General features: G+C 46.8%; 1 protein-coding gene across 7 annotated transcripts in view; it reads left to right on the top strand.

Moving 5' to 3' along the window:
• SCUBE1 (signal peptide, CUB domain and EGF like domain containing 1) overlaps nucleotides 1-18,362 on the top strand; it is a 383,661-nt gene that overhangs the window by 293,824 nt on the left and 71,475 nt on the right. The gene's annotated exons all lie outside the window — the stretch shown is intronic.

The following is an 18,362-nucleotide window of genomic DNA, read 5'->3' as shown; positions in this document are numbered from 1 at the left end:
TACTGACAGGCACTGCATTCATTGCAGACCAGGTCATTTCTTACACCTCTCTCTGTCCCCTCTTGAACACTGACAGATTGCAGCCAGCAGGGAGCTTATCAGAATACAAAGCTTATCAACCCATCAAGCCCTACAAAAGAAAACAAATGCATCTCTCTCATTGGTTTCAAGCTCTTCTTATCTGCAGGGTGCATTTGTTTGCAAAACACTAATTTCTAGCCCTAAGCAGACACTGTTTTGTCTGCCTTTGTTTACATTGCAATTGGACACACACACACACACACACACATGTGTGCGCGCTCGTGCGCGCACACACACATACACACCCTCCCCTCTCTCAGCATTAGCTAATCTGGGGAGGCGAGGGGTATGGCCAGATGCTGGCTGAGGTCTGTGCCACACACTTACCAAAACAATGGTAAGAAAATGGACATAATGGCAGTCAACTGGGTGTTGTATATTAATAAATAGAGGCCCCTGGGGCCCCTGCCATGGGAGGGGGGGATCCCTGCTTGAGCAGCAAGGGAGGGGTGGTGGTCAGGGGGACTCTGCAGCCCCCCACCTCCTTCTCAGCCAGCTGGAACTCTGGCTGGGGAGGAGAGTGGCAGGGCCAGCCCTGCTCTGTGGAGCAAATAGCCCAGCCCAGGGCTGAAAAGTATGCTGGGATGTGAGGGACTCTGATTTAATTTAAACCAAGAAGTGGTCTGGGACAGAAGTTCCATAAACCAGCTTGACCCACATCAGTTAAACATGGTTGAATGTAATATCAGACTTATCTCATACCAGTTTAGCCATTTTGAAACTGGTTTATGTGCACTAAACTTCTGTTCTGTTACAGCTTTAAACCAGTTTCTGATAACTTAAATTGGTTTATTTGTAACTTCTGTCCCTAGCCATTGACATCCCTTTCCTGCTTTAGTGTGCATGCAGGCAGCCCTTGATCCATCGTACCACTGCACGCATTGGTGGGCAGGCAGCTGTGCCCCTTACACTGTGTACCCAAGGGGATAGTGCCCCCCACTGCTCCAGCATGCATCTGAGCAGCCATTCCACTGTACATGTACACAGGCAACTTCCCTTCCCCCTGCTCCAGTATGCCAGCAACAGGCTCCTGCGCCACTCCCTCAGATAGGCACAGGAATCAAAAGCCAAAAGGAAACCCCAGAGATCTTGGCAGCTGCTGCAGGCAGAGCAATAGAGTGAGCAGCACCTGGGTAAGAGCCCAGAGGTCATGGATTAAACCCTTACAGGCCACATGCAGCGCACAGGCCACCAGCTGGACAGCCTCACTCTATCTCATCACTCTACAAAACTTGAGTTTGGATGAACAAGGGATGAAGGATTCAGCACATAGCAAACAAAAGGAAGATTTATGTTTTAGATTTCATTTCGCAAATTACACTCTGTTGCAGCAATTCCAGCTACTTCAAACCCTGTCAGACCCAGTTGTGCCAGCAAGCTGTTTTGTCAGGAGGCTGGCCTCAAAATACAAATTTCCCCCTCCCCCCCTTTCTCCTAATAATTGCAGTGTGGATTTTCATGTAGGGTTTTTGGGTGGAGGAGTTGGGGATTTTTTTGGAAATAAATAAATAATCCCTTCCTCCTTTTACAAAATCTGTTCAGAGCAAGTGTATCCCAGGACACAAGGAATATTCCTTGCTCAATACCCAGAGGGTAAAGGCCTTTTTATGTTTGCATCATTAGGCTGTTAAGTTGCTCTTACAGAATTGCTGTGTAAATACTGGCTTGAGAAGAGCACAGGCTGCTATACCACATATGTTTATGGGGAAACAAATAAACCTGCCTTAAGTTTCTTTTAATGCACTTCCATTCTTGATGTATAGCTGCTGCTGTCTAAGCGCTTGAAGTAGTAGCAGTTTATTGCCATAAAGGCAGTAGATGATAATTCAACTTGCCTTCACTTTGGAAAATGATTGATTTTTGGGAAAGGATACATGTTTGCTCATAAAATCTTGGCGATGTTTTTGATGGAAGTACTTTGTTTTCTTAAGAACATTGGGAAAGTATTTGACTCTAATTGCATGTTAGATTGTGCTAGCAAAACAATGGTAAGAAAATGGACATAATGGCAGTCAAAACTAACTGCCTCCTACTGGGTGTTGCATATTAATAAATAGAGGAATCTGGTCATAACACAGCCCTCATCTAATGGATGCTAAGAAGAGAGAGAGAGACAGAGTTAGCTTAGAGCAACAGAGAGTAGGAAAGCCCAAGTGCAGAAACAGTGTGCTGAAATAGGTGCCCAATGTGACAGTGCACTATACACATGCCCGATGTCTGCTCTAACATGTTCTACTTAGAACATGTTGGAGCAGACTTGATTGATCGAGTCTGCTGGAGTGTGCTAATTAGCATGCTCCAGCTGCCTCATCATCACATGTATTCAACATCCCCACTCTTCAAAATAGCAAGCTGTAGTTAAAGCACCCTACTGCTATTTTGAAGTGCAGGACACTGAATACAAGAGACACTTTGGGCACTTTAAGTAGAGTGGCTTCCAAGAGTGGCTCTCGGAAGTCACTCTAATTAAAGTGCCCCTCTCCCTGAGCATGTGTAAAGACACCCATTAAACATTGACAGAAACCCAGTGTGCAATTTCTGTGCATTCTTTCCTACAGAAATTGTCTCTCTCTCTTTGTCTCTTTCTCTTTCTTTGTCTCACTTTTACTTACTATTCCTGCAGATCCTACCCTTCCAGGAACTTCTTATACTGTGGAGCCTTTTGTGTTGCCTCTAACTTACTGTGTCCAACAATCACACTTAAAAATAACCATGCGCAAGCCAACTGGCTCAAGCTGATCTTTATTTTGGTATCATAAATAATGTTTATTTCAAAAGTGCATGTCAAAGACAATCTAAGCATAATGATGTGAGGCCATAAAACAAATAAAGGGAATTTCAGGCATGAGAGTAAAACACCAGCAAAGGAATGGCTGTGGCTATGTCTGCACAGCAAAATGAATGCATGAATCCAGCATCTGCTAGCATACCTGGGTTAGATTTATCTAGCTAGCACAAAGAACAATAGCAATGACAATAATGATAATGGCACAGGCTTTAGCATGGTTAGAAACCAGAGTTTATACCCAGGGTTCTTAGAGACCTTGTACTGTAGTGGCTGGTACATGCCACCGGCCTGGGCCACTGCTATTTGTTGCCCAGGCTAGCTCCCCTGGATATGCTAGCACATGCAGTTCATTCTGTACTGCAATAACAGTCTGTTTGAAGGTAGTGTTTTCAGCTGGACCTGTTTCTCAGCCATGTCAGCTCTTCTCTGATTATCCATTATGGAGAAGTTACAAAGTTATTCATACTTTCTTTATTAGAGCTCAGTGCCTTCCTAGTGCACAATCGCAAGACGAGGCTTCTGTCATCTGGAGTTCATCATGAAGTTCATACCAAAAGACTTGGGTCCTTCCATGTGTTTAGTTCAAATCAGCTCCTGCTAACATCAGATAGTTATACTTGGCTATAACAAGAAGTGGCATGATCTGAGGTAGCAGTGCACTGTAATTTGTTATTACATCTAGATGAGAGAAGTGCCAGTAGATTTCAATCAGTATCGGGATCCTGCTGTGATAAGTACCAGACCAGGAAAATGTCATCCCTGCCCTTTAAAAAAGTAAAAAACTTACAATGGAATTAAGTTCAGAGGCATAACAAGCAGGAAAGGGAAGAAATAGGATACAGATAACTGTGATAAGACTGCAGAGCTGGATGGTCCAGATTTAGAACCATCATGTTAAAAATCCCTAGTCAAATAATCTCCCCTGCATTCACTTACTCTCTTTCATTATTTTATCTAGCTATTGATTCTGTTTCCATTCCCAGCAGCTTCTAGGGCCCTACGATATGAATGTTCTCCTTTAAATAAACTGAAACCATTTCTAGAATCCCCTCAGATGATCAGCCCTAGCTCTTTGTGGAAACTTCCTGGTAAGCCCCATGGGCCTGATAGCTCTTCCACTGTCTCTGCTGCTGTCTAGAAGTAGGAGGGGTGTGTGTTTGGGGGGGGGGGGGGAGTAGTGATGTCACTGAAAATGTCTGCTACAAGAGTGGAGAAAGCCCTCTGATGAAGTATAGTAGGGGGCTGTAAAGTTGTCACCAAGCTTCTCTGTTACTTCATACCCTATGCTGGTCGCTTCCATTGCTATCTCTTTGCCACCCCACAGTGCAGAGGCATAACTGGCCAGTTCTGCGCACAGTGTAGGAGCAGTAGCTAAAGCAAGAGTAGGCAACCCCCGACACATGTGCCGAACATGGCACACAACGCCATTTTCCTTGGCATGCATTGGGGCCGGGGCAGGGCGGGGAGGCAGTAGCTGTTGGCAGCCTCCCAACTGCAGCCTGCCCCAGCTCTGTATAGCTGCTGCCAGCCAGGAGCCTGGGCTGCTCCCAGCAGGTGGCTGGGAAGTGGCAAGCCCTGCTGGGAGCAGCCCAGGCACCATGGCTGGCAGCAGCTACCCCAGAGCCGTGGCCAGCTGCAGCCGACAGGCTACAAACATCTGCTGCCTCCCCGCCCCGGCCCCAATGGACACAGTGCCAGCACCTGCTACCTTCCTGGAGCCCAGGACCAGGGCTAGAGCCGGGGTGGGAGGGCAGCAGCTGTTGGCAGCCTCCCAGCTGCAGCCGGCCCCAGTTCTGGGTAGCTGCTGCCAGCTGGGAGCATGGGCTACTTCCAGCAGGCGGCTGGGAGGATTTCCTGCTGCAAGCTCCATGGCTATCAGCAGCTACTCAGAACCTGGAACAGCTGCAAACAGCTGCTGCCACCCAGACCCAGCCCTGGGCTCCAGGGAGGCAACAGAGCCGGGAGCACAGTGCGTGCGACCCAAAGCGGCAAGAGGGGCCACACTGGGAAGCTGCCTGCTGCTGCAGGCTCTGTGCTGCCAGGTCACACTTCCCCTGTCTGCACTGGAGGAGCGTGGGCAGCACGTAGGGTTGTGCCCCTCACTGCTGCCCCCGCCTGCAGGGGAAGTGTGGCCAGGGCAGCAGGTAGCTCCAAGTGGCAGGCAGTTTTCTGCACCCCCTGCTGTGCCCTGCCGCGCCAGGTTCCAACGCTGCTCTGCAGAAGCAGCAGTGAGGGCAGCACAGTGGGGAGCATCGCCAGTATCTGCTGCCTTCCCAGAGCCCGGGCCCAGGGCTGGGGCTGGGGCTGGGAGGCAGCAGCTGTTTGCAGCTGGCCCAGATTCTGGGTAGCTCTCGATAGCCACAGAGTCTGGGCTGGGGGGCAGCGGCTTTGGGTGGGGGGCATGGGGCAGCAGGGCTGGGGGGCAGGGGCTTTTGGTATGGGGAAAGGGGCATGAGCAGGGCTGGGGGGCAGGGGCTTTGGGTGGGCGGCAAGGCAAGTAGGGCATCCTAGTAGGGCATCCTGCCATGTACCCCCTGCCCTTGTTTTGTTTTTCTGGCATTCCAGCACCTTCCAAAGTAGGCGTTGTGGGGTTTTTCGGCACTCCAGCCAAAAAATGTTGCCTACCCCTGAGCTAGAGGTTTGCTGCTGCAAGAGGAACATGTCACCACTTTCTTTTGCCACTGACACAGGTGTTGAATAACTACTTAAACACCAATTTTTGATAACAAAAAATGGGTGAGAGACACTTCCCTCCACAGCACCCCATTTCTAGCAACTTTTGCCCCTGCAGTATGCACCGCTGCCACCCAGGCACCATGAACACCATCACTTCTGTACTGTCTTCCTTCTTACTGGAGCAGGAGCCAGAGCAGCTTGCAGGGAAAATGAAAGGTGTGGGGGAGAGGAGAGGGGGCAGAAGAGTGAGGTGTCCCCTTGGCTGCAATCCAGAAGTGGTGACAACCTCAGGACTGCTACGAAAATAGACACAAAGGTCTCTGTAGGGAGCAGGGGCATTGCTTCAGGTATTGCCAGCACCTGTCACTGCTGTTTCCCAGTCTGTCCTTTCTGACCAGGAGCTTCTCAGAGGGTTCTCTGCAAAGTTCCATCACGGTTTCTCATCCATGTCCCACTCTTCAAAAGGGACATTACCAGGCTAGGAGGCTAGGTGCATGAGAGGGGAGTTAGCACATGGCTTTGATTCACTGTACATTTCAAATATTATACTAAATGAATTGTTCTTTGTAATGCTGCAGGAAAAATATTTAAAACCTTTTTTCTGCCAAATAACAGTATTGTCATCATTAGCATCATAATGCATGATCTTTTTCATTTACAGCAGGCTTTTTAAATGATGATTCAAATCCAACAGGTCTTACTTAAGCAAAGCTCCCGTTGATATCCCTCAAAGACCCCAAAATCAGCTGCCAACTTTTACCTGACTGAAACTGCTGAATTCCAGTTTCCAACCAAAGCAATAAATCCCTCCCCGAAACACAGACTCTCTAACCTTTCTCTGAATCAGAAGTGAGTGGGTAGTGGTATGGAGGATGCATGTGGCAGAACAAAACACTCCTAGCTGACAGAAAGAGAAATCTGTGTTGGTCAGTACACACAGAATAGTGTGTTTAGGAAGATACATCGGAGAGCAGATATTTACAGAGCAAAGCTGATGTTTTACAGCGAGCATTAAATACTCAGGGAAGTGTGTGGGAGATGAAAAGCTTGTGGGATCCCTGTGGAACAAGTGAAGTGGACAATTTTTTTAAAAAGCTGAAGAAAAGGGAAATTTTTCAGTACTAGATGAGATTATACAGGCCTCACTTAAAATCGATTCCAAAGAAAGGCTTGTACATAGTGGAAAAAAAGAACAAGCAATTTGGGCCTACGTTTTTATTGCCAAATTCTTGGATTTTAACCTGTTTCCCCTTTGATTTTCAAGTTGAAGTGGTCCCAACCACTCACAGGAAAGTGCAGACACTGCTTTTTATAAGGATTAATAACAGACATTAAAAAAAATAGCTGCCATTTGACTTTCAAGGACACTTCAAAGGGAAACTTCCTCTACATCCCATTGTTGTTCTCTTTTCTGAAACACTTGGGGAAACACTTGGGTCAGTGGTTTTTACCCTTTGTGGACTAGAGGCACCCTCCATAACTTTTGTGAGTTGAGTGGCATCCAATTTAAAAAACTAATTTGTATATTACAGTGCTTACATCCTTGCAGAAAGGCTGAGTAGTGGGGATGGGGAATTGCCCAAGCAGGGGCAAGACTGAGCCCATGATCATTTGCTTAGTTTATCTGCGTATCTCCTCATATCTTGTGTGTCATCTCACACTTCATCACCCTTCAAAGAATCTGGTGGCACTCCAGGGTTCACCAACACCCTGATTGAAAATCACTGACCTAGGTAAACAGTAGAAAACCTATTTAAGTTTGCTAAGGACAAGACATGTCGACTTCAGCTGTAAAATCAAAAAGAGATCAAATAAATGTCTCATTTATATATTTCATAGACATTAGGGCTGGAAGGGACCTTGGAAGATCATTGAGTCCAGCCCCCTGCCCCAGCAGCAGGAAGTCAGCAGGGGTCATAGGATCCCAGCAAGATAAACATCCAAATTTCTCTTGAAGGTGTTCAAAGTAGGTGCTTGAACCACCTCCGGCAGCAGCCTATTCCAAACCTTGGGGGCTTGGACTGTAAAGAAGTTCTTCCTTATATTTAGCCCCTGTGTGTACCATCTTCTCAGCTTAAATACATGGGGAATATGAGTTAGTACAGGCAGACATATCAGATAACAGGAACTGTTTCCTTGTAGGCCGCCTTGTATCTCTTCGAAAAGAATCTCAGATCAAACGAAATTATTATGCAAAATGTATCAAGTGACACCTCTCAGCTCTTTAATGGATAGGGGCTGCAACACTTGCTTCTGAGTGGAATTGTCCAACATAGCAACCTTGACCACATTTAACAGTTTAACTTTTGATATGGATTGAGATTAAACCAAGTACATCTTCAAAACAATAAACTGAGTCAGAAAACTAAAAGCTAAAGTGCCATGTCAGGAAAGCTCCTTACACCTGTATTCTCAAGTGCTCCACTGACTAGGGATGTTTTCCTGAAGTCAGGCCTAAATCACTGAATGAAGTTTTATGCTCTGCATGATGCAGGAATTCAGATCAAAGACACATAATGGTTCCTCTGGCCTTAAAATCTGTGCATTCTATGAAAATGTCCGTATCAGCCACTCTTAGGAGTTGCTTGACATCTGTCAGCCATGGGCACTCATTAGACAGGACAGGACAGGAAAGGACAGAAGCTATGTTCAGGCCAGTAACTTTCAGATTCCTCTGAAAGAAATCTCTACTATCCATTTGCTTGTTTTCATTAGGTACAATTAGCATCTCACATTCCAATTTTATAAACAGTAAAAGAATCATTTGTCTTGCTGAATGAACCACTGTTACCCCCAATCAAATACTGGACTCCTACAAGGTTGTAGAGAGCTAAATATGTGCTTGGTGGTGTATGGAGTTAATGCTACAAGTACTGAGAAAAGACATGCTGTTGTGAGCAGAGTGTCAAGCCTGGGAAGCAACCTAAGTGTTCCATTATTGATGTGATTGTGGGTTTAAACACCCTGGAAGCAACAACCCCAGAAATTTTAATGTTTAAATTCCTCAAAGATGTCCTCAAAATTGATATATCCACTGCATAAAAACAACACCCATGTCTACTTAGTTACTCCTGATCCCACTGCTAACTCCAGCATTTCAGTTACTCACTGGTAATTAGTTGGGGAGCGGGGGTACAAAAGTGAAGTTTTCAGCAGGAGCTGGATGAGTAAGTAAAATAGCCATAAAAGTGTGGGATACAGTAGGGCATAATGAGACGGATAGCAAGAAGAGCGTTTCTTGGTGCTATCATTCTCTAAACAGCTCAAAGTCGAGACCTAGCACATGTTCTTGGGCACTGCATTTTTTGGAATTTTGTGCTAAGAGCCTTGTGAACTCTCAGCTGGGAAAAAAATTAGAAATACTAGCAAAGAGAACAGGTAGCCTGCTATAAAATGGCAGGCAATTACCTCAACATCAGTCTTTGGCGTGTTTTTTGGGGGTTGTTTTTTTTTCCTACAAAATTTCGAATTTCTTAATAGAGAGCCCAAAAGACGTACAAAGCTAAAGGTAATCTTCATGTTCCCAAGACACTTTCTGCTGTTTTTTTCATCCTGTCACAGCAGGGATTGAAATACAGAAGTGATCCTGCAATCAGAGCTACATCAGCAAACCCATATGCCTGTGCAGAGCTCTGATGAGTTCCCATGGGACTGCACCTCAACAGAGGCATAGCTGACAGTGTCTGTGCCCTGGGCCAGGAGGGACTAGCGACTGCGGTTGAGGGAAGGTGTCTGTCAGCATCTCCAGCATCTACAAAGTTAACATGGTAGCTGCCACTGATTCACATGCTGATCAATGATGCAGAAGGCTTAATTTGACAGTAAAAAAGCAGATATAGGGACAGGTGAGAAAGCTAACTTCCTAGCTACTGGTACCGCACCAGTACCCCAAGCAGGTACTGGTACACCAGTACCGCACCCCCACCCCAAGCAGGACTCCTGGCCTATGGTTCCATTGTGGGATCTCCTTTAGCACCCAGGGCTAATGCCCCAATTGCTCACCCATAGTTACACATCTTGGCCTGGAGGTCCAAATCTAGGATGGATTCAAATGTGGGCCTAATTCTTGCAGAATCAAGGCAATGAAGAAGTTAGCCTGAACTTTCTAGTGAGAGTTTTCTCACTGCATAGCTACCCATTTGAATGCAGTAGATCTAAAACTACTAGAGTTAATGGAAACCAAGTACTTTCTGTAACTCAGCTCTAACCACCACCATCTTTCTTTTCTTGAAGCTGAAAAATAGTAATTGTATCCTGTTGGCCATGTCACAGAAACTGCAGAGGAAATGTTCCCTTCTTCATAACCGTGTCAATTTCTGGCATTTGTATAACTAGTTCTAAGTTTCCAGTTATATATTGTGCTTCCATGCAGCAGAGCTTGCAGGTTTGTTCTGCAGTCTATATGGATTATTTGTTTTACATCTGGTTTTGAATTTTTATGGGGCAGGGATGTCAAATTCACTTGGGGCCCCAGGCTGGATCTGGACTGTAGGGTTCCTCTTGGGCCAGGTCCAGTCCAGGGCATGAGGGGAGCCACCATGTCCACCACAGCAGCAGTGATGGGTCCAGAGGCAGCAAGGGATCTGGGGGCGGGGGTCCAGTGGAGGCAGTGGGTTTTGGAAAGTGTCCTGGGACAGCAGTGACCCAAGCTCATCACCAGAAGCTATTACCAGAAGGGGCAGAGGGCCCCAAATTCTGTGGCAGGCCATGCCCCACCTGCAACTTCTTGTGGTCTCTCAGATAAGCCAGATAAGTGGCTCTGCAGGCTAGATTTGGCCTATGAGCCTTATGCTTGACACCCTGTGATAGAGTTAATTATTTGTAAAAGAATATTTCTCTGCACACAGAATGAATATCCTTCAAAAGCCTTTCATTCTTGGATTCTTGTGTTGCATCTGGTCTTCACTAATCACACAGCTAACAATGAGCAATTAATAAATTCACTTCAAATAAATAATTACCCTGAGTCAAAAGTTAGTCACAATGACGCCCTTTAGTGTTTGAAGTTCCAATGGAGCCATGCTTCTTACACATTTTAGTTCAAGTTAAAGATATAGTAAATAATGGCAGCTATTTTTTTTTCCTGCACACTGTTAGTACATTATTAGCAACTAAGTCTCAGCAGCAAGTGGGTGGACTTGACTGGACTTCAGTTATTCAATAGGAAGCCCAAAGATGTGTGATTACTCAATGATTCATAAAGGTTTGGGAGAAGGGTTGGCAGTCTGCTCCATTTTTTGCCTACTAAAAGCACTCAGTAGGAAAGCAAAAAAATGAGATTTTTTTAATATCAGACAGGACCATGTGTGACCTCTTCTTCTCCAAATCCTTCATTGAGCTAGATAGATAGATTTTTATTTTTTTTTTTTTTTTGCTATTGCAGACTTTGAAATGTAAGAAGTTAATTAAAAGCTATTACTCTTGATTTGTGTTATGCATGTATTGAAAAGCTATCTAACAGAGGTGGCCATATTTGCCCCACACAAGTGACAGAGCAAGGTGAGGAGAGACGAAGTTGGGTCAGAAAATTTCAGGTATATCTGCTGCTGCAAGGTCACACATTTCCTCCCACTAGGCATGTCTACATGGCATGCTGACTGCACAGTTGTTACTGTACAGTTATTTAGTACTTGCATACCCAAATACTAAATGACTGCACAATAACCAGCATTATTGCACAGTAGCATCCCTGCATGGCTTCCTAGTGATGCTGACTGCACAGTAGCTTGTTACTATTGCTCAGTAGCATTGCATCACAGTTCGTGCCATGCAATGCTGCTGTGCAGTAGTAATGAGCTACTGAACAGTAAAGATCTCATATAGACATGGCCAATGAATCCAAAGCAGCCTTTGAAGAAGAGTTTACCCTAAACCAAGGCTTCCCTTTAGTTCAGCAGCCACTCTGAGTGAGACCTGGAGGCTGTGTAATGTCTGTCATGTATTACAGGCAGTCATTTCAGGCACTCTCTGAATGCAAGAGGATTTCATCAGCTAAAGGTGGAAGATAAGTGTCACAGAGCACTGAGGTGCCCTGCTCCTAGAGTGGGGAAACTGCCAGGGAAAGAGCCTTAGCAGGGAATAAGGAGCCCAGCTGTGGGTTGCCAGGGCAACCCGGAGGTCAGCTGACGGAAAGGGGCAGGGCCTGACTCCTATATAAAGCACAGACTGGAGGCTAGAGGTAGTTCCCTGCCAGCAGCCAGAGAGGCAGGAGCTCCCTAAGCTAGGATATGGGAAGAAGCCTGACTGCAAGTACAGCTTATGGCAGCTCTTGAGGCTTGAGCAATGTTGTTATAGCCAGGTGGCTTATATTTATGTTACAGCCCAGGGGCTTGTGTTTTGTTGTTTGTCAGACAGGTGGTTTGGGTGAGGCTATTAGGGGTTGGAGGAGGCCTCATAGGGGACCCACGGCAGTGTGGGGACCCCAGTGCCAATAGGGGTGCAGCATACAGGGTACATAGACCCCAGCCCAGAGAGGGGCATTTGGGAAGCCCCAGTGTGGGCACTGTGAGCCCCAGATAGGGGGCAGCTTTATTAGGAAGCCCAAGTGTGGGCACAGAGAAGGAAGGCCCAGGGAGAACAAGAAGGGGCCAAATAGTGATAGAATTGAGACAACGGTGATTCCATCGGTGAGGTGTGGACTGCGGTGTAGGGGAGGAAACAGAGCCGCAGAGAGTGCCCCCTGGCATCAGGGCACAAAAATGGGCAGCCTCCCGCTTGAGTGACATCAATTAGAGAATCAATTAACATCAAGGCGTGGCGGGCGAGAAGGCGGGCAGTTGGCCCAAGAACAGGTGTGTGGGCTGCGTTTAGGTCGGCCCAGATCGTGCACCTGTTACAATAAGGCATAGAGAAGGAAAACAGAAAATAAGTATTATGAAGCCAAACATATATAGGAAAGTATCAGATTACACTTTAAAAGTGCTGACAGGACCATTTTCAAGGAATTCATTGTGTGCGTGTGTGTGCATGCGTGCTACGGAGGGTATTTGTGCAGGGAGAGAAAGAAAAAGGTGTACTTCCAAAGATGCAGTGATATGGGAGCTGAAGGATTCAAACAGAAATGTTGTCTGTAGCTGATCTGATGTATGCATTTTGTAGCGCATGGACAACTGGAGGACAGCCTCTGTACTGTGCTTATGTGGGTAATTCTAGGGGAAAAAAAAACAAACTAGGTGCGTTTGAGAGAGTGGAAATAAATCCATTATAATAGACTTATATTGGATGGATAACTCATTGTGATGCCATGCCATAGCACAGTATTGGGGTATGACTCCATTAGCTAGGGATGAACCAACAGTGTGTGCAAAACTGTGATAGTTATGATGTTAATGACATCTCTCTGGATACGGGATTCAAACTCCACTAACCCATGAATCAGAAACCAGTTGATTGCTCTTTGTCTCATGTTCTTCATAGCTTCTTGGACAACAAATATATACTTGTGTTGTGACATACAAAAATAACAATTAATTGTCTTTGTACATCACCTTGCATGCTGAGGGTGTGGTTATAGTTAGGGTTTCAAAATGCTATTATAATATAGTTAAATTTTTCTGATGCAAATAGTTGTTTCCATTAGGGAAGGAGTTAATGATGGAATCTCTTATATGCAAACCAGATATTCCCAAAGTAATTTCTTGATGTCCTGTTACCCTGAATACAGCAGGAAGGAAGCAGCAAAATTCATTTTCTGTCTTCACATTTCCAAGCATTCTGCTCATAAGTGCTCTCCCAGCTTTTTCCAGGGGTGTGCTACAAGTACTCCTCTGGCTAGCTTTAGATCTCTTTTGCTTTGCTTCCATCTCTGTGTGCTACTGTTCTCACACAGCTCTATCCTCTCGTGGCTCTTCATTGCATCACACAGAAAACATCTCAGACAGCACAACTGACCTCCTACCTCAGTCCTGAAGCTGACCTTTATTTTGGGCAGCTGTGGTTTTAGCTATATATCTATATTTTAACTACATATCCATATTTTGGCTATTTTGTATAGTAACTCATAGTTCCATTCTACAGCAGTCACAGCTGTACTTGGCAAAATCCCATGTCTCTGTCCCAAGGCATTTTTTCATTTTGTAAATTTTGTTAAGAAGCTGCTATAGATGTTTCCTCACCAGTTTGCATGACAAAACCATGTCAAAATCCAATGTCATTTGTTAGCTTCACTTTTGAACCTTTAGGTTTGAACAGTTTGTCTTACAATCCCAATTCTATAAACAATTATTTCTTTTTGTATTTAACCGAATCTGTTTTGATTAATTACTTTGGAGATGGTTTTAGAGAAGAAAGCCAATAATGTTCCAAAATGCAGAGCACTGCACTCGGGGAAGGGTGGTGGAATACAGAAAAGAGTCTTTCACCTTGAGGAATCCAACTCAGTTTCAGACTGCCCAAAAATCTGTCTGGTGGCTCTTCTCAGTGCCCTGTGCTTTTAGTTCACAGATGACCATCGTAGAAAGCACTGGCATAATTGGTTCTTCTTTACTTGTGTAGCAGGCTCACCTTTCAGAGCTTGGGTTGAGTCCCAGGCTTGAGATCCTGCTGTTTTGATTGGTGGAGCCCATCCACCAATCAGGAGGCAGCAGGAAAAATAAAGTCACGCCCCTTTCCTGAGGGGAGGGGGAGAAGAGCTCACTCGGACCTGATTGAAGACTGTAAACTGTCAGGTCCGGAAGACTTCAGGGGCGAAGCCCTGGAGTGTATAAAAAGCTGCGTGCCTAGCACAAGGGGTAGATGCAGTGAGGGACTCAAGAGTGGAGCCAAGAAAAGCTGGGGAGCTCTCCCTCAGCAGGCAACAGGCCCAAGGCTCCTGAAGCTGCCACTGGAGGACCAGCCTTGGGAGCAGTGCAAGATTGCTCCGGCTGTTGACGGCGCACAGGGACAGTGCACGGAGACCCGGCCCTGGGAGCAATGTGAGACTGCTCGGGCTCATCACGGTGCACAGTTTGGTGCACAGAGCCCAAGTTTTGGGAGCCGCAAGCGGGCGGCTTGAGCCTACAACCCCAGCAGGGCCTTGGGGCCCGCAGTGAGGTGGCTCGGACCTCATCTCCCAGCAAGCAGCCAGGTCCCATGGTGTTCAGGGTGGCGCACAGGCCCGAGCCTTGGGAGCCAGGGAGCAGCGGAGGCTGCTTGGGTTAGCCACCTGGCATTAGGATGGCTGGCTGGAGCCTGAAGGGCCCGGCCTGTGCTGAGAGAGGCCTCAGTGCCGAGCCAGGGCACGGGGAAATGATAGTGCTGCAGCGTGAGGCTCAGCACCCAGGAGCCTGCAGCAGTAGGGCAGCAGCTGAGAGAAACTGAGCCCTCGGTGCCCAGAGCGGGGAACAGAGTGGAGCAGAGCCCAGTGGTGCAGCAGAGGCCTGCATAGGTGCTCCAGCAGAGGAGACCCCATTGAGCTGTGCCCTGACCACCGCCACCGGAGGGAGCATGAGTCATTGGGCCCTTGGGTCCCACAAGAGAAACATTTGGGGCGGGCAAACCCAGAGAAGGGGCTGGGTGAGCAGTCCCCCCACCCCCAGCCTAGTCAAGGCCCTAAGGGGAGGGGCCCCTGGTGCTTCCTGGACACCCTCCACAGGGGACCCCATTGGAAGGAGGACTATCTCTTGCAATGGATAAGGAACTATATTAAGGAAATAGATATTATTAAGATTGTTCATGTTTGCGCCTTATATTTTGCAATTGAAATGTTGTATTGTGATGTTGTAAATAGTGTTATTTAGGGTTTGACCTCGGTTATTGGTTAATGTTCACTGTGTAAATATATGTATATGATATTTAGTTTTATGTTTACATATATTATAACTCAATAAATTGTATACAGTTAAGAACTTTGGGCTTGGGCTAACTCTATAGAGGAAAGAGGGATCTGCTCGAAATTCTGGCATCCCTCTCACAGCACCCCTTCCTGCCTACCCATCCCATCCTATTGAAAATAGGGCACATCCCTGGATGTACCTGGGTTACACTTGGAAATCCTTTGCATGAAGCCCAGGGACTGGATGAGTACAGAAAAATGAATTACTTTGTCCCTTTTGGTAGTGGTTCCTCTAGACTGGCACTGAGGCTGAGCTGTGCAAGGAAGCTTACAAGAAATTATTTCTGTTTCTGCAATCTCTCCTCTTCTGAAGATAAATAGAGCACTTCATTTTCCAAAATGAAAATCAAGTCCTTTAAAAGACTGTGTTTAAGAGTAAAAAAATTAGGATAATGAAAAACATAGCAGCAACAACCAAAGAGCCCAACCCTCAACTGAAATAATAGGAGCATAGTCCCAATCCAGAGAAGAAATAACACATTATTGGCAACACTTAGCTATCACAAAAACACATGAAAATCCTGTTTTTATATAAGCCCACTAAACAACCCTTCTGGAAGAAGGAAAGGTAGGTGAGCCTGTTTCTATGTTCAGATACTCTCCTTTCCCCTTCAGGGCTGTCATGTAAAATGCTAGAGATCCTGGAAGATATTACCTGAGATCGTGCCAACCACAGTATAGGCACCTGACAATGGAAATTCTGTCATGAGGGGGTAATGGAGTAATGGAAGGCCCCAGCACTGCTTGTCTTCCCTCTTGACTGAATGCAAGCTGTCAGTGCCCCAAAAGGTAGTTGTTTCAGCCAAAGCTAGCGTGGCCATCGGGTATACTGAGTCAGCACGTTATCTGGGTTTCTTCTATCAGTGGAGCTCCATGAAACCCTGATTGCAAATTAATTTAGCATTTATCCTTTGTGTGGTGTGATGGTAGGAAAACAGCCATTTTTATTACCCTTCAGCAGGGTTGAAATTACACTTTGACTCTTGGGAGGACCTGCAAAAAAAAATTGGGCTGCCCATCACAATGCCCTAATAAAATCAGAGACCCCCCTGGTTATGATTTTCAAATCTTACACAGGGGCTGTCATCACTTATGGGGAGGGGGGCTCAGCCCCCCCTGAGCTCCCCCATAATTTGAACCCTTCCCTTCAGTTGGAACTCATCCTTGTGACAGTCAGGGTTAATTTGATCTCATCCTCCCAATCAGTCCTGAAAATGTCTCATGTGCTAAAAACAAGGTGATTTTTACTCGTGCCCAGACAATGAGAGGCATGGACAATGGGAAGGTGTTCCATTTAAGTATGTGGGGGTAGCAAAGCTGCCCAAGGCACAATCAAAATGCCTCTCTAGGTCAGTAAACAGGAAGTTATTGAAAAAGAAGATTAGTTTATGTATAATATGGAATGCTTCTGTTATGTTTAGAAAACGAAATAGGAGGCAATATAAAGAACAAAATCAACAGACTTTGACAACTATAGCGTATTATCCCCTACAATGACCATTCTATCCTTACTTCCCTATATGAATGCAACACCCTAAATATTAAGCAGAATACATTGCTTCATATGGGCAAATTTAAGGTTCATAGGATAAGTACAGAGGTTCAAAAAAAACCAAGGCAAAATTGATTCAGTCTTCTCAGTTTTTTCTAAGCTGCCTCAGTTAAATTGATTACCAACTAAAGCAATGTTCAGTGTTTGGGTGATCAAGACAGGCAGAAGCCTGTATTGGCTCAGGCCAGGAGCCTGTGGGTACTTGCATGCACCACCCCTCATGGCTATGCTGCCTAACACTGCTGAACCCAGTTCAGGGACAACCCAGGCCTGATTGGCAGCTGGGTTCTGCAGGGTGCAGGGGCAAGCCCCCACTGGGGGTCTTTTCATGCCCTGACCCAGCTTGAAGCCAGGCTGGGATGACCCTAGCCCTGTCCCTTCCCATGTCTCTTGGAGATGGATGACCGGGGAAGGCATAGTGGTGGGAATGCACATCCCACCCCGCCTGGTCCAGGCCGCCCAGCACAGGCCCCCTAGGTAGGGTCTGTCTGGTGTGGGGTCAGGGAAAGTACCTACTGGGTTTGCCCTCTTATAGCTTGAGCTAGGTTGGGATCACCCTAGCCCTACTCCTTCCCCAGCCATCTGCCTCTGAGAAGGGTGAGAGGGGGGAACACAACCTCCACCATGGGCCTTCCACTGTCCCCAACAGCTGGGATCTACCTGGCATAGGGGGAAAGCACCCACCAGTGGGCTTTCCAGCTTCCCACAGCTTGGAGCCAGGCTGGGCTTGCCCCAGCCCCACCATCTCAGCTACATGCTCAAAGGCAGATGGCTGGGGAAGGAGCAGAGCTGGGGTGATCCCAGCCCAGCTTGAGCTCCAGGGAGTGTGAAAAGCCCCCCAGTGGGTACTTACCCCCCCCCTCCCATGCTAGAAAAACCTCAGTTGAGCGAATGCATTTCCCTCCCTTCCCACCCCGCCTCTCAGAGGTGGACAGCTAAGGAGGAGGTGGGGCTGAGCCAATCCCAGCCTGGCTCCAAACTGCTGTGGGGGGGCCCAAAAGCTTCCTGATGGGGGCTTCTCCCCTTGTAGACTCTGGCTGGAGGAGCAAGTATCAGGCAACCTAGGAGGTGGAGGCTGGGGAGAGGGTAGGGCTGAGCCGATCCCAGACTGGCTGGCTTGACTACAATGAGGGGAGCAAAAAGCCTCTGCCACAGGGGCTTTTCCTCTTCTTCCTGTATAGCCTGGGACTAGGGGGTTCTATGGGTCTGTTCCCCTGCCCTCCATCCTGCTGGGCTGACAGGCCCAGGCAGGAAGCAGGCTAGGGAGCAGAGGCTTTGGTGACTCAGCTGTGACAGCTGGGGGCAGTGCCAGCCCTGTTGCGCTGGAGGAGACAGCACAGCCCAGGGCTGTAAAGCATTCTGGGAATTGGGGGACTGATAATTAATTTGAGTCAGGAGGGTATCTAAGACAGAAGTTCCTTAAACCAGTTTAATCTAAATCAGTTAAGTCTGAT

The sequence above is a fragment of the Alligator mississippiensis genome, chromosome 4, assembly GCF_030867095.1.
Source record: "Alligator mississippiensis isolate rAllMis1 chromosome 4, rAllMis1, whole genome shotgun sequence".
NCBI classification, from domain to species: Eukaryota; Metazoa; Chordata; order Crocodylia; family Alligatoridae; genus Alligator; species Alligator mississippiensis.
The sequence above is the reverse complement of the archived record's forward strand: the minus strand, read 5'-3'. Positions and strand labels throughout refer to the sequence as shown.